Consider the following 23492-nt stretch of genomic DNA (forward strand, 5'->3'; position numbering starts at 1 on the left):
GATGTGAGGAGTTGGCTGTAAGTTTAGCCTATTTATCCTATCTAGCCACAAGTCTCTCCTGCGCTGACTCAACTCATCAGTCTCATTCTCTTCTCGTTTTCTGACCAGCTGTCAACATTGAGCATTGAAAACAAGGGAGATTTTCCGGATTACTCACCCAAAATACAGGGAAATTTCACCATTCGTCTTTCTGTAGCTATCACTCTGCTGAGAGCAAGAATTCGTACTACAAAACTGCTGCACTAACTAAACGAGGTGTAAAGCTAGGTCTAATGAGACTTTGCTTAAAGATTGACGTCAAATCGTGCTCTGTCCCACACTGTTCCGATCCCTCTTAAAGTCGCCTTCAGGCAAGCAAAGCGATGCTCTAAAAACATCTTTTTACTGGAAGGGCAGGGGGTAGCAATTCTCCTGCATTAAATAGATCTACCTATGCATTTTCTATATCAACAAAATGGCCGCTGCGAACGTTATTGCCCAATTATTACATAGATCGAATATGGCCAATTGAACCCACAACTTTTCAGCCTTTTGCATGCTAGCCCAGCTCCTTAGCCACTACGCTACCACCGCCACACAGTGAAGGACAGACAAAAGAGAGGAGCAAGTAAACCGAAAAAGAGATTGAGGAAAAGGAGAAGGGAAAAAAGGAAGATAGAGAGCAAGTAAAAGAGAGTGATGGGAGTGCCTGGAGTGTGGCACATTCCTGACCCCAGCAGCCAGTCAGTGGGTCCACCATGGCTGCTACAGGCAGGCTGGGGCTCGCCGCCCTCACGTGCCAATAGCAACACCGCTAATTACACTCAACTTCCATCTGAGCACCACAGCCCCTCTCCAGAGAGAGGGAGGGAGGGGGGGATGGGGGTGGAGGACAGAACTTTAGAAAGTTAGGAGAGAGGGATAGGATAAATAAACAGCATATGAAAACAAACAAATGAATGAACAAACAATCCCCAAAAAAAGAAAGCGCTGTTTATCAGGACGATGAAAAGCATTAAATGTTTATAAAAAATCTCATAAGTAGGACCGCCATAGTTGAGCAGAAAGCATTCACAGCCCAGCCGGAGCCACAGATAACAAGATGGAGAGGCAGAGAGATCAGGAGAGGGCCAAGAGATGGGGTGGATTAATGACACACTCAGCAGGTCACGGAAAAGGAGGAAAAAAAAAAAAAAAAAAAAAAAAGTGGAGCAGACCGGACAGGCAAGGCAACAGTTTTTAAAGAGGACCCAGTCAGAAGACGGATCACTGTTTGACAATATTATAAACAGAAGGGATTAGTTTTGTTTACTGGGCTTCACAGAGCTCGTAAGCACAGCAGTTTGGAGATTCTTCGAAGACAAACATGTGGATCACAATCTCAAATGTTACAGAACAGCTCAGGCCAGGGACACAACATACATGTTTCAGGCGTCTGTTTTTTAACATTAAGAGTTCATTTATGAAATAACACAGAGGCACTTTGAACAAGTGGGCTAATAATCTAAGTCCTTTTAAAAGGACTTTCTGATCAGGTGATGATGTGACATAACTATGAATGGAGAGCAGCGCTTGGGGCCAGTGTCTAATGAGCTGCCCACATTGAGAGAGCATGTCAGGATTTTTTTTTTTTAAAACTGCATCCCAGCACGTACTCCCCAAACCAACCAGACGCACGCACACACACAAACTAGTGGTCTCACAGACACACACACACACAAACTAGTGGTCTCACACACACACACAAACTAGTGGTCTCACACACACACACAAACTAAGTGGTCTCACAGAAACACACACACACACACACAAACTAGTGGTCTCACACACACACACAAACTAAGTGGTCTCACAGAAACACATACACACACACACACACACACTCTCTCTCCCATCTCAACACAAGCAATTGTTAAGTCGGGGAAAAATAGGTACAGGCAGTAATTAACTTTGTTGAGCTCTTAAGCGCACTCATAAAAACATACCGAGAGGCAACGTACATATGCACAGGAGGAGGCAACACACACACAGCCAAATATTTATTCTGCTTCCTCGCACCTTCATCTGTGCACAACAGCTGCTCTAAACACCAGCACAACGTAAATCAAACATACCCCCACACCACATCCACATGCTCCTGCCCCCCCCCCCACCCCCACTACCACCCAGAACAACAAACACAAATGGCTTGCTCTGCCCCATGTTCACCCAAAAACAGTGGACCATGTAAAGACACACACACACTCTTTCGGTCACCATGTGAGGTCCAGTCACCCAGTCTGGTGCTTTAGCAGTGGCCACATAGCCACCGAGAGCCCTGCTGAGCCAACTTTGAGACTCCATGGACAGAGACGAGTCACATCATGTGAGGCATTCTGGGACGTCTCGTCGGCAAGATTCTCCTCTCTCTCTCTCTCTCTTTCTCTCTCTCTCTCTCTCTCTCAAAGGAGGTTTGAAGGGGATGGGGGTGGGGGGGTGGTTGTTCTGCGCACAGGAGGCGAGGAACCAACCGTGATCAGAGGCTTCTTACAGATGGCTCACATTTAATAATTAACTGATGAAGGCGCAATGAGTCATGAATTATTAGCCGCTTTCTCTAGCCCGCATACAAATGGTGCATGCAACAGTGGGTGAGAAGGGGGTGGAATAACTTAAACGTACGTGTGTGTGTGTGTCTTAGTGTCTGAATGCGCGTGTGTGTGTGTGTGTGTGTGTGTGTGTGTGTGTGTGTCTATTGTCTGAATGTGTGAATTTAAAAATCTCACAAATACAACACACACACACACTTCAACCTGCACAGTCACGCTGACACAGAATGTAATATTGCGGTGCTGATGCGACTATCTTTACCCTCACCTGCTGGGATAAGAATTGCTCTCAGCTGGGGCACGACGGAGCAGCGGAACTCGGCCGCTTCCCTCTCTCTGCTGCTGCTGCATCCCTTTCCTTCCCCCTCACTCACGCTCACATCAACCACAACCCTACTACCATCCGCACGGTAGTCCTAGTCTTGTTACAGCGGAAACACATGGGCTGGCTCAGGAGTCGGACACTGACCAGTGGTGGGACCTGGGAGACGTACGAGACCTGGACAGGCAGAAAATCTGGAAGACTATATATAGCAGTGGATCGACGGAGTGAAGGGGAGTGGTATGGGATTCGAGGCTTAGGAAGACTGCGTGCCTGTGACAAACAACTGGGTCTGGAGGACTCTTCAAAAACAGGAGAAACATGAGACTACAGCAGGCCCTCAAAAACCAAATGCGTGAGAGAGCCAGAGAGAGAGGAGTGGAGAAGAGTCCCTTTGGGTGGATCTGAGGAGAAACCGCAGGTCTGGAGGACTCCAGAGCACCAGGGAGCAGAGAGGCAGCGAGTCTGGACTCTGGAGGGCTGCGTGTGTGCAGTTGGACGGGAGAGCCGGTGTGGAGGAGTCCTCGGCGGCCGGGGGCTGAGCGCGCTCCACTCCCGACTGGAGCACATGAGGAGGGAAGCAGAGTGTGGCAGCAGGATGGAACAGCCCAGCCAAGTCCCTCCACACGCACACACACAAACAGAGAGTTGGCCATGCAGCAGATAAGGGGAGGAAGAGGAGGATATCCGAGCAGGCAGAAAGGCAGAGAGATGGGCTGACTCACACTTAATGATGACAGCAAACACGGAACGGTGGAGAATGTGAGGGGGGAGTGGATGTTAAAGCCAACCGGAGCCAGAGGAAGCCATGGTGAATGTTGGATGGAGTTTGCTCACAGGGTGGGGGCATTCATATGCGTTGTGAAAAAATAAAATCATTTGAAGCACTAGAGCTTCAAGCATGGCCTGTTGTGTGTGGCCATGTGAGTGTATGTGTGTGTGTGTGTGTGTGTGTGTGTGTGTGTGTGTGAAGAACAAAATCGAGCATTCGAGCAACTCCTGGTGGATTTCTCAGAGGCGGATAGAGACTGAGGATATCTACTGCTGCAGACAGCAGGGACAGGAAGGGGGGAGGAGGAGGGGAGGAGAGAATGGAAAGGGAGATGAACAATGGCATATGGACGACAGGAGCCTTTCGAGTGGAGATGTGTGTGGGGAGGGGTGTGTGTGGAGAGGGGTGGAGGGGTGGGCGAGCAGGAAATAAAATAAGACTGATTAAGGGGGTGGGGGTGGACTAGAAAAACATTAAATGGACAACACACACACACACACACACACAACCCTTGAGGGTAAGGATCACTGCAGTCTTTCACGCATGGCAAGCCGGTAAAAGGGGCTCTGCCGTTCATTCAGCAGCACCTGTGCGCAGCGCCAGAGGCTAAAGCGAGATCCACTCGAGCAGAGATGCGCTCAGACGGCACATCTGGCCTGGGAGAGAGGGGAGCCTGTTGCCATAGTGATGGACGGCACAACGGTGGCTTTGATCTCACCCAATCGTGCCCTCGACAGGTGAAAGAGAGCTGGGGAGACATGTGCCACCAAAGCAGGTGAGAATGGCACGTGCATGGCATGGACGCACACACACACAGGCAGCGTACAGAGAGCAACAGTGTAACCGTCTCCTGCTTTCAGAGGTGATCTCATAATAGTCATCAACATTCCAGCAACTGCCAGACACTGGGTTGCCCACCTCCACAGACTGGTATAGATGTCTCTCTGTGTGTGTGTGTGTGTGTGTTCCCCCACCTGAGGTCAGAGCCCTGGAGGAGCAGCAGCAGCAGCAGGAGCAGCAGCAGCAAGACGGCGGCCACTGTTCAAGGCCAGACATGTGTGACGGAAAGGAGACGGCAGCTTCTCTGCACTGCGTGGCTGACCTGTAGCACGCCACCCCAGCCGCCCCGTTCTGGGAAACACAACACGGCTCAAACCTGCCTCACATTTGGGTTTTGTGAGGACAAAACAAACACACACACACTCACACTTATGTTGATCTTTTCACATCTGAGAGACTTTGGACGCTCAAGGATTTTTTAAACGCCTGCTCGTAGGGCCTATTCTTTAAATAAATAAATAAATAAATAAATAAATAAATAAATAAATAAATAAATGTGTATGTGTGCTGGGCGTCTCCTCTTGAATAGAGGGGTGGAGAGTGTTATGAAACGCGGGGCTGCGTGTGTAGACACGCTGACAGAGGAATGTGCAGCCCCCCCTCACCCCACCCCGCCACGCCACACTCACCCCCTCCCCTCTCTCTCCCTAGCCTAGTCTCTATGCACCCCTGGCCATCCACACATTTGGGAACCTGTTGCCATAGAGACAGCGGGGTCAGTAGCAGGTCAGCAGGTTACAAAACAAGCCAGTCCCCCTTCCCTCCTAAAACACTGGAAACACACCCCTCCAGACACACACACACACACAGAGCGAGCGAGCGAGCAAGAGAGAGCCAAGTACACACTGAGGCCTTCCCATAGCAGCCCACAAAACCTCAGCGCCCAGACGGAAGGCTCCAAGCACTTTAAGTCTTGGTAAGTAGAGAAAGATCCATTTACGTGTGGTTGTGCATGACAATATGGAGTGAGGGCTGAAGCCCGCTGACCTCAGCCTCAGAAAATGTCCATTTGAAACAGCTGTGAAAGCGGATAGGCCCACTCACACTGACAGCCCAGGGCTCCGCGGGTGACCGCTCATCCAGTCACTGGAGACTGCCCCAACGTCTCTCAACTCATGCTCGACACAGGCAGTCATTAACTAAATCAGCCTAATTGCATCACAGTCACACACAGACAGACAGACCCAAACACAGACACGCCTTCAAATAAACAATACAGGTCATTGAAAATGCCTGTGGAGCTTTAGCCGTAGAGAATAATGTGGCGGGTCTAACGAGGCGGCCTCTGCACCTTGTAGGTAGACAACAGCAGAGAGGACAAGCATAGAGTAGACACAGACTGCACACGTTGGACACAAACTCTTCTTTCTACATGCAGAGTGGGTCACTGCCCCCCCGCTGTAGATTCTAATTCCCCTCATCCAATGAGAGCAGCTATCCTTCAATCATCACAGCAGAAATGAAGTGTTTGGTCTGCGCTCCATTCCCAAGAGGAAACGCAGACGATTTCCAATTTATATCACTGGTAGAATTACATTCATTTTTTCCACTTCAAATGACGGGCTATTCTAGGATCTCAACAGATGGGGCAACAAAGAGAAATACGGAAATGGTGAGTGACAGCGAAAGAGAACAAGAAAAGACAGAAATGAAGTGGGGAGAAGAATGATGACATTTTTCGATGAGAGTGCCGCTCTCGCTGGAAGGGGCCAGTTGAAGACAATTAGCAGAGGAGCGGTGGTTAGATCTCAAGCTGCTCTCCGCCTGATGAGAAATTGAATTTTCAGATTGAACACGCTCCCCAGGCTGGGCTTCGCAGCAGCACCGGCAAATGCAACTCTCTGCAAACCCCATGGCCACTCACTAGGGCTTCAGAGGATGTGTGTATGTGTGTGAGTGTCTGGAGGTATGGGTCAGAGACGAGAGCACTGAAACCTGGGCTTCAAAAAGCATCTGTGTGTGAGAGAGAAGAGCAATGTGTCCTTGTCTGACTGTATACATCTCTGGAAGGTTCTGTGAGAAATGCTTTAGAGCAACTAGGACGCAGGACACTGGGCAGAGGGCACAGGACACAGGGCACACACATTATGCCAGCAGGCATGACACAGGGGGCAGGACAGGTTCACACATGATGCCATCCACTGCGGTTTCACCGGAGGCCATCTGCCAAACACTCAGCACTGGCTCTGCCCAGCCACTGGCTGGGTACATCATTAGCCAGACAGACAGTCATTAAACCCAGAGCTAGATGGGCACAGAGCAACTAGTCGACACATAGATCTGGACGTCTGGAAAACGGTTTCTCCAAACAACATTCTCCAAAATACCACCAAACTAAATGGCTTCCGCAGCACTTCACAGTTCCAGACCTACTTCTACTTTTTGGGTTGATGGGATGACGTCTCAAAAACAATGCGTGCGTATGCACTATGCAGGTGTTTGCAGCAGCATGTGCAAAGAGCAGTACTCTACTCAGGTTTACTGCGAGCCAACCACTTGGTAAAAAGCATGACAAGTGTCTCTTAGCTGCACATGCAGGCCTTGTGTGTGTGTGTGTGTGTATATAAACAGGTTTTCTGCTCTGGTGACAGCTAGCCTATGCATGTGTCCAGTTGCCAGAAAAAAGCAGACCGCCAACTAATCCCTGATGTGTGTGTGTGTGTGTGTGCGCGCGCATGTGTGTGTGTGTGCAGTGTTTCCCATACATTGACTAATCTGTGACGGGGCGCCACAAAATAAAAATCGGCCGCCACAGATTAATATACTATGTTTAATTTAATTTAAATTAAATATAAGGTCAAATCCTTGCATTGCCATTGAGTTGCGCTTTTTACGGACGCAGCCTTTCCTTGCCCCGCCCCGCTCTCTCTCGTAGCCCGCTGCCACTCCTCTGCATGTGCATTTAACAAAATCTTCACGATTGTTGAAGGATTGTTGTTGCCACATAGAAGCATTGCATAGAAGACGTCTAGCTAAATTGCTATTAAATCCGCTTAGCATCGTGACCATGCTGCGCAAATTTGTTCAAAACTGCTGCATTGAAGTTAACTCTGCTAAGGTCTTATCACAATATAGTAGGCTACATTGAAGAGACTAAACTAAGTTAAGTTATGAAATCAAGTGAAATCAGTATCTCAAAGCTAACGTTAGAATACTGTTTGGATGTCTAATTTAGCATGCTTAGCCTACTTACAGCTGCTTGTCAATTTCGTTGAAGGGCTCATTTTATTGACTCTGGACATTGAATGCTTGCAAAATCCCGATGTAAATGGATCAAAAGGTCCAAAAAGTGCTTGTCCCAAGGAGAAGTACGTGAACCTTTATTTTAACTATGTAGAAAACGCTATGAATTGCATCCACACATCAGCAGACTTTCAACTGTGTTACAATTGCAAGGGTTCCCTCAAACGTCTTAAAGGGACACCAGGCAAGCCTGATGCTTTTTCTCTACAAAACTCCCCCTCGCTCGGTCTGAAGCTCTTTTCCTTTTCTTTGCATCTTCCGTCAAGGGTTTTTTGCTGCTTCTTCGCCGGCTCTGCCATTATACACACGTTTGCAACAAACGCTAGCGTTTCGTTAGCCTGCCTCTGTGCTGTAAACTGATCCTGCTTCGGGATATGGGTGCGATACACTGAACTTTGCAAGCGGGATATTCTTCCTACAGGCAGTAGGGGCGGGCGAGAGAGTCTTCATTCGCCCTCTAATGAGTCATTTAACCATACCGACTTACGAAGATGAGTAATTAACACAAAAACGTTGCCTGGTGTCCCTTTAAAGTGACAGGCACTCAATTAGACCCCCCCCCCCCAAATTGAATCCAATTCTGTGGGAAACACTGGTGTGTGTGTGTGTGTGTGTGTGTGTGTGTGTCCATAGTGGTGCAACACTGCCAAGGAAATATCACACACTTTTTTTCAAACAGAAAAGGAAAACAGGCCGGGTTAATCTTATGATGGCACATCCTTCCTCCAGCTGCAAGGCTTTGCCCATGACAGCAATCCCTCTTCTGAAAAAGGCACAGATTTGGGGAAGCAGGGGGGGCCTCACTAATCACAGGCACAAACACAGCATGGGGCCAAAACTCAGTCCCATAAAAATTCACTCACGATTTCGCTCCCACTCACACACAGACAAAGACAACAGAAGAGCTGTCCTTGTTAGGTCATGTAGCACTACAAATTTCCAGGAGCTACTGTAGAATCAGCCCTTTCGACCCAACACACACCTGTTTGGGCCCTCTGGTGTGGATGAACAGCTGGGTGGGGGCTGTGAAGACCAAGTGAGAGGAGCAGCAGGGAGGGGAGAGGTGAGCTGCGGCTCCCTCCAGTCCTCCTCATCCTCCTCCTCCTGTAGGTACTACCTGACCGACAGGGGATATCAGAACCCCAGGGAGAGGTGCAGGGCTGACTCTGTGTAATCTACAATGGCACAGTGGCACAGTGGCACGCACGTCTTAATACCCGAACAAATTTGTGTGTAACACATTCCCAGCTGATCTTAAGGGCTTAAGTATGCTTCAAATGTCACGCGACACAGATGCGTACGTGGGCGCTTGTGTCCACAGTGAAGACTTCTAGTTCACACTCCAGTGTGAAAACACCTTCATTGTCGGCAACGTCCCCAGAGGAACATAAGACTCAAGATTGATTCAAGATTCAAGACTTTATTGCAATACAACTCACAGAAAAAGACAGAACACACATACATACGTATGTATACGGAGTCCGCACAGGAGAACAAATTTCCTTACCTGTTAAGTTTTGTTATTCCCATATTTGTGTTATCCATGTGACCACACGTAACCCCATCTATAACGGTAGGTTATAACGGTAATTCAAAACTGAAACACTAGTACTACGCGTCGGGAACGTACAGCAATTTACCCTTAAACCGCTAACCATTAGGCTGCATCCCTAATCTCATGCCTCAAAAGGTCAGCCCAGGAGAGCCCTGCCATCTGCAATTCCCTAAAAGCCTCCAGTGTGTGCTTTGCAGTCCACATGATTTCGATCATTCGCATTATTTTGCCTTCCTGTGCTCCGTGTTCTAGCCTGTGGTTGCTTCAGCAACCGTCTGCCCTCTGTTGCCCTCCAGCAAACCACCGCATCACAATGGAAAACCCTGCAGAATTTGAACTGCCAAACGGAGGCAAATTTAACACGGCACTACAAAGTAGGATTTGAATTGAGCTTTACAGGGCACTATTTAACTGGAGAAGAACAGAGCTATTTAAAATGCTAATGCAGGCCACGCATCATCAAAAGCGCTAGCAGAGCACAGCCTCCACAGGTGCAGTCTAGCTTGTGGGGAAAAGAGGAAAAACTCAAAATAACGTGACCAAAGATGGATAATGGTGCTCCCGTTTGATGTAGGGCCTTCCACTCTGTTGTGCTCCAACACACACTGTATAGGACACACACACACAAGCCCGTACATGTGCACCTAACACTTACACACATCCACGTAGGGAGGGCTTAATACGCATGTGTCTCAAGGTGCACCTCTGCAGGGCTGCAGCAAATCCCATTTGTTTACACGGCCTTAATTACCAGCACTTTGATGGAGCGGCAAAACACCAACAATGACATCCCCGGAGGAGCACACTGGAGGGGAGAGAGGGGAAAGGATAACAACTCAGAGAGAGAGAGAGAGAGAGAGAGAGAGAGAGAGAGAGAGAGAGAGAGAGAGAGAGAGAGAGAGAGATGTTTGTGAAAGACTGAATGAATGAGTAATGTATAGGGGTGTCAAGATTCTCCAAATCCTCGATTCAATTTAATTTTCAATCTTTTTAAAATATTACTATTAATGCATTCCTTATAATATAGTTATTTACTTTTATTGCCCGTTTCCTTTTCAGTCAGAAGGTACTGGCATACAGGATGGAGTCAAAGGTCATTTCAGTGTCTAGGGGCCCATTAATGTTTCTATTGCAAAGCAGAACACTTCACATGATTAAAAATGAATAAAGGAATCCCCAGGAGAGCCCTTTGGCTTTTACCATGAACTTAAAAAGTACAGTTGTCTTCTGTCTGTCTTTCACTCGCTCTCAATCCTAACTCAAGTCAACAGGCTGATTGCCTCGTAAGGGGCCTGCAGGTGTACTTGCATAAGTGCACAAGAGTAGGAATGTATAGGGAGACAGAGAGACACACACACAGCACGAGACAGGAGAGGAATCACACTGTTTTCCGCTGTGTTTTCTCCCGTCTCAGGAGCCAGTGTGGTTTATTTAGGCCAATAATGACAGCGAGCATCCACATGCATGATGTATGTCGCCAATCCAGGAGAGGGAGGCCTGGAGACAAAACACATCAAGGTTCTATGCCTCCTGTGGAGCGAGGGGGGGGGAGAGAGAGAGAGAGAGAGAGAGAGAGAGAGGGAGGAGCATTGTTCATCTCTCTGCTTGTCTCCACACTGGACTCATTCAGCGGTAAACAAAGCCTACACAGGCGGCGGCCATGACGCCCACGACTAAGACAGGCAGAAAAGATGAGAACGCGGCAGAGAGGGAGAAGAGGGTGGGAGGGGAGGGGGGGGGGGGAGTTGACTACAGCAAGACAAGAGTGGCGAGAACACAGAAAAAGGAAGACAGAGAGAGGGAGCGCGAGGTGAAACGGGCATGAAGTGAGTGGTGAGAGGAGAACGATGAGCACTACCGCTCATGGAGGATAGAAGTGTAGAGGAACATTCGAAGAAGTTAGTTCAGGACACACACGGGGACACACACACACACACTTCAGAACCAATCCAACAGCAATTTTTAGGCTGGCTCACAGAACCAGATAAGGGACTCAGGAGAATAAGCAGAGAAACGGTGCAAATGAACAGCATATACACGTCTTTGTCTCAGGGGCCAATTCTCGTTCAAATTATAATTTATAATGCCAAGTGAACACAAGTCTGAAACAAGCAAACATGCGCGTGCACACACACACAAAAAAAAGCACTAGTGGGGAAGCAGAGCCGAAACAAAACAGAGATGTTTTGTGGAGAGAGAGAGAGAGAGACAGAGACAAAGAGAAATTGTGCCAGACTACTGGCTGCAGTCATCCCTCACTGTCAGAGCCACCTGGGGAAATTCTCCTTCAGATAAAATTATTCATCCTGCTCATTGGCAGCCAGAGAGGGAACCACAGGTACGCCGCTTGTATAAACAACAAACCGGACAGGCAGCACCACCGCAGGGGTATCGCGCCGTGAGGCACGGCCCGACACGTGTGCAGTAAGACAAGGCAACGCAACACAGAGCAGCCTAGCACAGCACGAGTACAGCAAGGAACCCACAACACGCAGTGACACGAGAAACCTCCGACAACACTACTGCTACACAGTGTACCAGACAACAAGTACCGCACACAGCATGCGATACTCTAGTGCTCTAGCGCAGGGATGGAAAAGCCCAATGTGGTCCACTTCAGCACAGCATGGTTCATATCGGACAAGTACAGCCCATCAGCACAGCCCTTCCTGTGTGTTGAAAGAGTGAATAAATTCACTCCGAATTCAAACTGAAATTCTAGCCATTACGGTATGGGGGATGCAAAAGTGAACCGTAAGCAGAAATGCTTTGCAGCAGACTCCGAAGAGTGAGATGACTAACATCAGCGGTAGAGTCTGACGTGGCGTTTGTGGATGGGGGCGGTGGGGGTGGGGAGGCTGGATAAGGGGAGAGAGGAGAGGAACGGAGTGGAGCGGCTCTGCTGGTAATGATTAACCGCAAGCAGCGCTGGGACGCGTCTCCGTGGGGCACACAGCCGAGAGGGTGTGAGGAAACGACGAGGGTGAGCATTGAGGAAACGCTGCTCGACGGACGCAGAGGAAAAACATCGATCTGGCCGACAAAAGCCCCTGCCACTCACAAAGGCAGCATTAGCCGTCTGAATGGCCAGTGCTGCAAGGATGATGGGCTAAATCTGGCAAAGGGATGGGCTGCGTTTCGAGCGTCTCAAGAGCTAGAGGCGCAAAAAGAGCAAGGGGAGTTTCAAGGGGAGTCACTCAGCTTTCGGTCACTCAGATTCCTTTCTTGTCTCTGGTCTTGTTTCCCCATAAAGCTTAATAAAGTTAAGAGGAACTTGAGGGATTATGCCTGGCCAAGAAGCAACGTCACGCTTGACTGCGACGACCAAGTAGATGTACTCATTATACAAAGCACCTCTTCCTCTTTAGACAGATGAAATTCTTAAAAGAGAGAAACACACACACACACACACACACACACACACAGACAGAGACAGAGACAGAGACAGAGATAGAGATAGAGAGAGAGAGGGACACACAAACACTCTTGAGTCTAATTAAAATATTTTTTATCATTTTGAGAAATCTTCTCATTATTTGAACAAAAGAGCAACAGAGGAGAGTCGAGCCCACTCTCCACTTCTGACACATCTCAGAAAATGAAGGAGGGCTTAAGAGCTCAGGAGGTTGCTAATGAGGTTCAATCCCGTTGACAGTGGCCTTCTTTTATCTCCTTCTTTGCTTTCTTCTCGGGTCCTCCCTCCCTCCAATCCCTCCATCCAATCCATCCATCCATCCAGCTCTTGCCGAGCAGAGTGGCGCTAAAAGATTTAAGCTACAGTAATCCGCGAGAGCTTTTTACATCCATCCACATGTTCCGCTAGCAATTGCACCTACAGAAAAGAGTGGGAGTGGGATGAGCACGGGTGGGACCGAGGAGGAAGGGGGGAGGGGCCCTTGCCCCCATTATCTGGTCAAACCAAAGACTGAAGAAATGCTCGTAGACTTCTTTCACTGTGAAGAAATGAAACCAGTATTGGTCAGCCAACAGCCATGTTGGCAAAATTGGAGCCAGAGCATGCAGGAAGCGCTTTATGGAACCAAAGCATGCGTAGGGAACAGATTTGGCTAGTTAGTTTGTTAAAAAAAAACTCTGCCATGTTTTAGTTCCCTCTGGTGGACTCCCTTTTGGCTGGTGCCATTGTTATTTTAGTAAATCTCATGTTGCCATTTCTTTTCCACAAACAGCATCTGTATCCATGGATCGTTTTTCTGTTCCTGTATGCATGCACATGCTTCACCTGCCTGCACTAGGGACAGGCATCATCGGGATTTTATCAATGTTGATATTGATACGGACAGCGCTCATCAATACCGATACTTGGTCTTGGGCTCGGGGTTGTGAAGTCCCGTCAATCAAACAGAACGGCAAAATGCATTGCTGACCAAAACAGAATGTGATTAAAATCGTTCACCTGTGCTTATTTGTTTTTACACTGCCAAAGGATGGAAATTACCAACAGCCACCAGCTTAATGCTGACAAAATATGAACGTGGCTGGTCGATTTCCCACACAAAATGATTTAGCCAACTATTGCATGGCTGGTGAATTTGACAATTGTTTGTCAGTGGCTGGTAGACATTCACGTTTTAAAAAGTTCATTTCCACCCCGGCTGTCAATCAAACCGTTTAGTGGTAAATGGAAGTGGGAAGCAATCTCCTGCCACAAACCATCTGAAGATGCGATGATGGAATGAATTAATATCACATACCAATAGATGCACCGATTGTCCAAATGCTTCCCCATTCCCATCCTTCAGTACCTTTTACATCTTGACCTCACACAGCAATGACTTGGGTTTGCCTCCCATTTATTTAAGATGCGAGAAATTTGGACTTGGTGGGAGAAAACATACTCCGGCTACAACAGCCAGACTGGGTGACGGATGAGCGAGTAGGAAATCACTTAGGCCAAACTGTGTATAAACAGCCAATGGCAAACACATCTCCACAGGGCAAACATTCACTCCAGATTGAGGTTGTTGGTGCACTGCATAAATTTACATTCAAATTCAAACCACAACTGCAAAAGCTCTGTGTGCGTGCCTGTGTGTGTGTGTGCGTGCGCGTGTGTGTGTGGAGATATGCTGTATAACCAGCACGTGGACCCCTCAGACAGACAGAGGACACCAGCAGCACCACACAAACAAACGCCTGAGGCAGCCTATACACACACTGAAGCACACTGAATACTAGAGGACGAGGATAAGGTCATGACGGCTGGTGAGCTGCCCATCCAGAGCCCCCCCATCCCATACCAACCCACCCATCCATCCATCAATCCATCCGCAACATCCCATTTTCTCTTTAATATCCATCCATAATATCCATCTTTTCTTCTCTGCACAGATTACATAACGACAGTTTCATCTTTTGAACAGTGCTGCGTCTCAAACAGCGCTGAGGTTTGCACGCTGTTGTAGGGGTGGCACAAAATCTTGATATGGCAATGTATTGTAGAACTTCTTTGTGCAACACGCTATCAATACACTAGTTTTTTTACATAATGCATGATTGGAATTTGTGTATAGTCAAGAATCTGGCGATACAATACAGCGGTTACGACTTAATATATTGCGACACAGTTAGCATGGCATTAAGAGATGCCAAACAAGAGAAAAGAGACAGTGAGGAAGATGGTGATACCGCTAAATTGCCCAGACCTCTATGTGTGTGTGTTTGTGTGTCAGAGGGTTGCTCATTTGTATGACACTCGCACTAGGGACCAGGATGACGTCAACAGAAAGCGTCTGAGCAAAACAAAAAGGTAAAAGAAAGCCCAGTGGAGCCCAATGAGCAGCCAGTAATCGAGACGCTCAAGTGGACTGAAGCTCTCCTCCCATAATTACTGTCTGTTTTGAGTCTGGCCCCTGGCATTATCAACAACAAACTAACTCCGCAGAGCAAGGCTGCAGACGGCCCATCGCACAGCATACGCCCGAGACTCATTCATTTGGTGTTTTCCATTTTACCCCTCTTTCTCCTTCTCTCCCCCCTCCCCCACCACCACCACTACCTGTGAGGTGAACTTCGGCGCTTGTTTAACACCGCCTCCCCGCAGAACAACAGTCCCACGCCGGCCACTTAATGTGATGAATAGCTGTGTGAGGTCATATTTCTGCAGCCTCCAGGGGCCCGTGGACAGAGCTAATAGTACGGTTACTCATCAGCCCCGTCGCCATGGCACTCTGCCGGCTGACCGAGGTCTCGGCCCTGCCAGGATGGTCGGACACCTCCTCGCCATGGCGGCACTGTTGATGATGATGCCACCGCAGGGAGTTAGAGAGCCTCAAAGGGCCCCGAGGCCAGTCTAAACCTGGAGTGACTCGCAATAGAGAAAATCACACGAGCACAAACAGTTTTACTTTCATCAGATGGTTTTAAATTATAAACTTTCCTCAAATGCCGTGGGGAAGTAGGGTTTCAACATAATGAGGGAGCAAACAAATTTTGGTAAGTCTAATACAGTTCAGCTAGAGAAACGGCTGGAGAAAACAAACCAAAAAAAGAAGAGGAAGCTGCTCAATATGCACAACATGCACCTGTGAGAGGCCAGTAAATTACACACGCTTTCACGGATCATCTTGAAAGGCCAAAGTGCACTTTGCTCCTTTCGACAGATGACGAAATGCAAAATATAGAAGACGAAGGAAAAAACAGCCTGAAAAAGATTAGTGCAGCTAATCTGACACTGCAGCGTCAAAAATATGTTGTTCTTTTACCCCCTTCCTCTGCATTGCCTTTGATCTCCCATTTGTGGCTAATTGAATCAATCTTTCCAGTTCTTCAACCTTAAGGCAAAAATCATCCTATAGCTAAACACCACACCACCAAACTCACCCACCTTGTCTTGTTCTGTGTGTCTGTCTATCCCTCTTCCTTTCCCTTGTCCACACACACACACACAGTTGTGCATGCTGATGAAAAGCTCTGCAGCAGCCTTCATTAGCATGCTTTACACTTGGGTTGGGTTACAGGAAGTGCGACGCTTACAATAACCATCTAGACATCAGCAAATGGCATTAGCGTAATTAAACAGACTTGGCAGCAAAGGTTCGAACAACAGTTCCGTCCAACTTTGTTTAGCTGACTTGGGTGGGGCTGCATTATGGAAAGCTGGCATGACATGAAAAGGAGGAGATGAGGGAAAATCAATGCAGTGATACTTATGAACTACGACGGCATTTTGAATCATTTAATGTTCCCTTAATTACTTCAGAGACTTCTAAAGCAGTCTTTCCGCAGCTAAACACATAGGCCTACACCTAAAGTTCTTCTCTCCCGAGTTGAACTACTTCAGCTATGAAGCACCTCCAGGGGAAAAAAAACAAAAATAAATTCACAACTCGGGAACACACAAGGATTTCAGAGGGCGTAACAAGCACTTACCTAACTGAGCTTCTGCAAGTGCTGATTATGCACAGCAACAGAGATAAATGCTCTCGCACAGAGATAAGACCAGTTTAATTAACCGTAAATGGAGGTAAAGACCAAACACAGCAGCGTGCTGACAGGACCTTAATGTCAAGGCCCGAGGAAGGCATTTAAACAATTTAATGAACTCATATGCTCAGATCTGAGTGCACAGCATGGTGGAAAAAGAACCACTTCTTTTTTCTTTTTTTTTTTTGGGGGCTATTTAGCTCCTCAATCATGTGGTGCCACAGAAAGAGAGGTGAGAGAGTCTCCTGAAACAACGAGATTGTGAAATCTACATAAACACACACGCAGAGATGAAAGCTCTGTGATTGGCACAGATGAAAGGGCACTGACTATTTGAGCATTGCTTTTAGCCTTGCTCTACCAACCCCACAAAGACACCAAAACTAAAAATAAGATTTTACCTCACTAGAGTGGTCATAGCTGAAGAACACCAATTTAACCTTGAGAGCAGCATGGCTGAGGGTTTAAAACTGTTCAATCCTTAACGTTGCTGCCACAGCTCAGCATCGCTCTACCCTCACTTTATTCACACTCTCCATTTACAGCAGGTAAGAATCCAGAGCCCTGAGCCAGATGCTCGGCCATATCATCCCCTCAGCAGGGTGCATCTCTGGGGGGCCTCCAGGCAGCGATAGGGGGCTTAGCACCAGGCTGTCTCAGCATGGAGGTGGTGGTGTGGGTGGAGGTGGAGGTGGTGGAATAGGTGGGTGCATCCCAGAAGATCATGTTTAATTGAACACAGCACTCGGCTCCTCTCTATGCCGTCTGCATCAGCAGGAGCCCGGAGCGGGACTCTAACCCTACAGATAGGAGGGGAGTCTGTGTCAGGCCTGCACAGGAATTCAATTAGTCACACCCAACACCCAATCTTATCCACAGTGCGCAGCTCCACGGGAAGAGAAACTAGGCAGAGGGGGAGCGCGAGAAACTGGAGGGAGGTGGGGCGGGTAAGGGGGGGGGGGTCGCGAAATGGAAACCAAATAAAAACAATCCGACACAAGCTCTTAACTCGCGCACACACACACACATTCGCAGAAGCACATGACTCGGACTAAAAGAGGGAGTTGCTGTAAAAAGGAAAACCCTAGACACTCGCCTACTCCAGAGTCACAACCTCCAAAGTCCACGGTTTTGTGCAGTTACCACATAAGCGGTTCTGACTTTTGGACCTCGACAAGTCTAGCCTTCCTAGGCCTCTCGCTGCTCCAAGCTGTTCTGAGAAGACAGTGATTCAGAGGGCTAGGAGGAGACAAGGCGGTGAGAGTACTCACCAGGGAGCCTCGGACACATCCACACAATCCAATATAATCTTATGCATCATCACTTACAAATCTCTCAGTGAAGCACCATAACAGCACATAAGAATACAAAACACAAGGCACTCACTGATCCACATCATCTATTGCACATCTCACTTACTGTTGAGAGACATCAATAGATCACAGTAGTTCTCTAGCTAATGAAAAGAAGCATATTGTGTAATTATTACAGTCTAAATAAAATAACTACCAAGAAAATAATTGCTCAAAACACAGAGGCGAAAACAGAGATAATTGGCACTTTTTTGCCTGTGGTTGAGAGATAGATGACCCTTCCTCTCAGAGGCCAACTCCTACACCGCACCAGAGCCGAGATTAAACCGACACAGCATCAATAGCTCAACCTCCCCTAACCTGAGCCTCTGGGATCACAGCTACTGCGCCAGACTCCCGCCTGATGTATTTTATTAATAACAGGGCCTATTACACTCTGCACATATTGACCTTATGTAAGACCGAGCTGGGTCAGGGGATGAGAAGGGGTTGAAACGGGTAAGGCTTCTTCAGACTGCCGTCTAATGGAGGTGCCTAGGCAGACAGACAGACAGAGACACACACACACAGTTTTATTAAACTAGCATCCCGCTTGGAGCAGCAAACTTCTATTCCTAAACTCTAAAGATACTTATGTGCACACACTGACGCTGTGACACCTCAACGAACAGTCAGTTAACACCCAAGCTCTCGGTTCACCTCGCAGATCTTTAATCAAATGCCATCCACGCTGTCTGTGCATGTCAACATCCGCAAAGTTATACAGAGCCTCCCGTCTACCTGATGCCATCTCAGGTCAGGTGCGATGTCAGAGCCCAATCCCGTGACATCAGGATCACATGATCATGGCCACTATCCAACTGCATAGTTCACTGAAAAACTGTGTGAAAACACCTTCAGTCCATCTTGAGCGTCCTGAACGAATTCAAGCACACGGAGGGAGGCTAGGCCACTGAGTGCACTGCAGGCAGATTGATTGTAAGGCACCAATGAGAAGTTTAGCATGCGCTTTCTCATAGACAGACAGACACACACACACACACACAGTGCAAGAGCTCTGTGCGGAGGACTCTTAATCAGGCTTTCCATTTGCATTTCCTTCCTGAATGTTGTTAAGATTAAGCTTGTGGAATTCCACCCCCGTTGACATAGGCCAAAGACAGGAGAGAAAGAGGGAGACCCAGAGACATGTCTGAAGAGAGAGAGGACGAGAGAGAGAGAGAGAGAGAAAAAGAAAAGATTAGGGCAGCCACTCTGCTCCCTTAAGATTCTGTAAAAATTCCCCTCTTATTAGTGTGGCCCTGGGTCTGGAACACTGTCTGGGGGACAGGAGCCATTCCGAACATCTCACTGGCATTTAATGCATCTCTCTGGCACCTCTAAATATCACACAGACATTTCATTAACCAACACAGCTAAGTCTTGAGGCTGCAGGTCCTCGCACTGGGAAGTATGTGCAATTTGTGCACTGTGGGTATTATAAAATGTCTCTGACAAGTCACACATAGAGCCTACTAATACAGCGCCTTAAATCACCCTGCGGCTATCAAAATTAGAAACAGAGCTTCTTTTAAAAGGTCAAACCAAATGTGTGAAATCTAAAAAGCCATTAGCTGGAGAATAAAATTATTATAGGTTTTAAAAAAAATGCAGAAATGCCTGAAATGTTAAATTATTTAGGAGCACAAGGAAACCAGAAACAATGCTTGCAAGCAGACACATCAATCAGATTTGATTCTTTAGTAGCACACCTTCAAGGCCATGTGTGTGCACTATGGGAGGTCTAAGCTCTGTAGTGAATGGCATCATCATGTTATAAACACTTTGAATTATTAATAGGCCATGTCCATCACCATTTACATGGAAAATCGCAGGAGTTTATAGCACCACATGCAAGCTCCACACTGAGGTGCACACCATAAGTAACAACCATGCAGATAGTGTGGCTTGAAAATGGTCAGTCTTTTCATTAGGAGTGGCGTATCCTAGTAGCCATCAGTAGTATACTCCCAGGACAGAAGCTATCTTGAGCCTTAAAGATCAATGCTAATTGGGTTTTCCCCACTCTGGAAGGGAATGATAAAAGGTCTTGGCAGAAAAACGAGCCAAGCAATAACATCCTACGATCCCATCACTGCTTCACCTACACCTTCTGTGCACCATTTAGCTTATGAGGTGCAGCAGTCATTTTAAAGGTCAGGGGATGAGCATGAATGTATAATTCACCCCACCCCCAGCTGTAAATTAGTTAGACAGTCCATTCGCACAGTTTTAATGTATGTTGTTTAAATTGCAGGACCTGCATTCTCATCCCCGTAGTTGAATAAAAGCCAATAACCGTCACAAAAGCATGAGTATTATAGACCCTTTCATCAATAAAAACAACAACAATGCTTGAACGTTCTATTTGGGCCCCAATCTACTTCCTCTGCATTAAGATAACATATGAAATGTTCAAAAGGAAGCCTCGTGGGGCCAACTATGATGCTGATAATGGAACTCTTGAAAGGGTCCATAGCATTGCTAAAGAGAGTATGCTTCTATTGTAATTATTGGCACAGTCACGCCAATGCCACTTAGGCGAGCTAAAGTGCGTCAATGTGTCCATTGTAGAGGGTATGTGGGACTGTGGGCCAGTATTAATTGCGGAACATCTTGGTTACAGCAGATTAATAGACTGAGCTCTATGAGAGACGTTTCTCCTATAAGGGTAGCTTTCGTTATCTGAATGGGTGCCTAGACACTGGATGGCAAAGACGTCAAATCTGCACTCGCCAAAATTGTTTTGCATGGTATAAGCATTTACATTATTGTTCGAAAACGCATTCAATATTTCTTCGACGACCGAAAAAGGCATCTCAACATGTCCTTATATCAGAACAAAACGAATATTATCCAACAGGTTTTCACCATCTTTAACAAATCTCATGTCTTTTGTATTTTCCCCCGACACAGTAGTGCAGTAACGTTAACGTTACTTGTCAACGTTATTGTTCGGGCCCTAATCTACAATTTCTAGCAATATTTTAAGAATATAGTTTACAATGTGAAGAGGTATGCTATAGATATCGTGGCATGTACATTTACCGTTTAATTACTAAAAGACCGAGCAGAATCATTGTTAGTTAATCTAAATCAATCTGAAATTAGAGTTTAATGTTTGGCCCATATAAAGTCAATTTATTATTGACCAACACCAGCAGTTCCGGGGTGTTTTGTTGTGAAGAAATGACCATTAAAGTAGAACTAGAATGCTAGTCCAACAACAATTTCTAACTTGCTAGCTGACGCTAACATTCGCTAGCTACATCTCGCAGTAAACTTCATATTCATAAACTAGTCAACGTCAGATTAGCCAACTTGTATCGCAAATTTAAAACAACTTACTTCATTAACAGTTAACGTTACAGAGACGCAGGGGTGCAAACAAAAAACGGATGCAAAGTTAAAATATGACCAGATTGTGAATTTGACTCAGACTACATATCATAGCCTACAGCAGTTCGTCATACTTTCACCAAAGAAAGCTCGCCTTTAAGCAACACTGTGTTGCAGCATTACCATTATATTGAATTTATTTTATGCCGTTAGCTTTCTTTGACTTTACTTTATAAGTTACTTTATATAAAACTGTATTTGCCACAGTCGATTTGGACACGTGTGATTGCACAGCTATTATTAACGTTAATGTTAACTGCTAACGTTATATTAACGTCATCATAGTATGCAGAACTTCACGTTGGTGAATAATTTAGTTGGCTTGTTGAGTTCGGGCTGGTAACGTCAACGGTAACATGTCTAGAGAAACCAGGTAACAGTTGTAATGAGGCAAGGAACAATGTTAAAGTTACATCGTAATATGACAACTATACCTACAGCTTTTCTGGGATGAAAGGAAACTTTTGTTGACTGACTCCTACAGCGGTTACCCACGTAGCAGCCTTTGCTAACCACAACAACTATACCTTTCTTGATCAGGTAACTTGGCTAGCAAGATAGCTGCTCTTTAACTTTTAAAGGCACATATGAAAAGACACTGCTCTTGAAGAAGGCCACTCCAACACTAATACAGCAACAGGAACCCTGAAACAAGACAGGCCCTTGAAATGCGGTGTGCTAAAATTTGAGAATCCCCCTCACACGCAAACCGAACAGTCTTCTTCTTGAAATACCGTGGTTCGCCGACCGGTTACAACCACCAAACACTAATATTTAGCTAGCTACTTCATGATGTTATGGGCATCGTCGCAAATTATCTTATGTAACACTTACCAGGTGGTGATTCTCGTAGACAGCTATCCAAACACCGTCGGTCAAAGATCGGAAAATGTGAAAGTTTAAAGTCCTGTTGACAGCATCCCTCACAGATCCGCCATCTTCATTGAGCTGGCTATTGATGTTGCTGGCTCGCGACTCTTTACTGAAACTCAGGAGCGAACCATATACGGCAAAAAGAATGGGGAAATACTTTGACATGTGAAACCAAAAATAAATTATTTCTGTGATAAAGGCAAAGTCAGTATGTGTAATATGCATTATTTTGTTTGGTACTCTATATTTGATTTAATACAATTGGAAAAGCTATTCGAAATAGGCTTTTAAAATAAAACAATATAATCGCCAACCCCCCAATACAAACCATCTCTTTGTGGTCTTGCCTAAGCGGGAGCACCTCCTTTTGGCTTTTTTTCAGGTGAGGGGCACCCGTTTGTGCAAGTCTACGAGGGGCACCAAAAAGGGTCTGGGGGTAAATACGGAGGGAAATGCATGGACGTCTTTCACACTTATGGCGAACAAAAAAGAGGCAGCTCGTTTGTAATGACAGTATACTATAAGACATTAGGCTAATTGCAACACTGAGTTGTGCAAAGTTTGTTTAATTATATGGACACACTTAACTATGTGTGCTAAAACGCATTAGCAGACATCCCAACCTGCAAAAAGTCATTTCAGGGAGGTATCCCGAAGCCCCCACCCCCGCCAAAAAAAAAAAAAAAAAAAAATTATTTTAGCCTGAAATCCAGATGAATGTTTGTTCAATCATGTCTAATCAGTACACCAAATTAGGAAGGCCTATAGATAGAAATTGTGATAATAAAATATGTAGATTATGGTAGTTTGGTCTTTTCATGTAGCCTTGGCAACTAGCCATTTAGTATAAGCCTGAATAATATGCACATGAAATGACACTTCAACTCACCTCAACATGTCTTATTAGGTTCTGTAGTAGGCCTAGTCTTTAATTCGTCTGATATAGCAAGTCATAATGCAAGCCAAAATATGTATTAACTACTATGCAGTTTTCAAACGAAGCCTCATGGGTCGATATGTATCATCCTGGCTTGCATGAGCATTATTTTGAAAATGAGAAAAAAGTAAAATGTCTAAAAAAAAAAAAGTAAAATTTCAAAACACTGTGGGAGTTCTAAGGCTACTT

The 23492-nt window shown here is 46.4% G+C and overlaps 1 long non-coding RNA gene across 2 annotated transcripts in view; it reads right to left on the reverse strand.

Annotated features, from left to right (window-relative positions):
* Positions 1-22686, reverse strand: part of LOC125311524 — a 77261-nt gene extending 54575 nt beyond the window's left edge. Inside the window, exon 1 of one of the 2 annotated variants that reach the window (XR_007196490.1) lies at positions 22328-22686. This is a non-coding gene — a long non-coding RNA (uncharacterized LOC125311524). The remainder of the gene's footprint in view (positions 1-22327) is intronic. The other variant, XR_007196491.1, reaches the window with a different exon arrangement.
* Positions 22687-23492: the final 806 nt, after the last annotated feature.

The sequence above is a fragment of the Alosa alosa genome, chromosome 18 (assembly GCF_017589495.1).
Source record: "Alosa alosa isolate M-15738 ecotype Scorff River chromosome 18, AALO_Geno_1.1, whole genome shotgun sequence".
Classification (NCBI taxonomy): Eukaryota; Metazoa; Chordata; class Actinopteri; order Clupeiformes; family Clupeidae; genus Alosa; species Alosa alosa.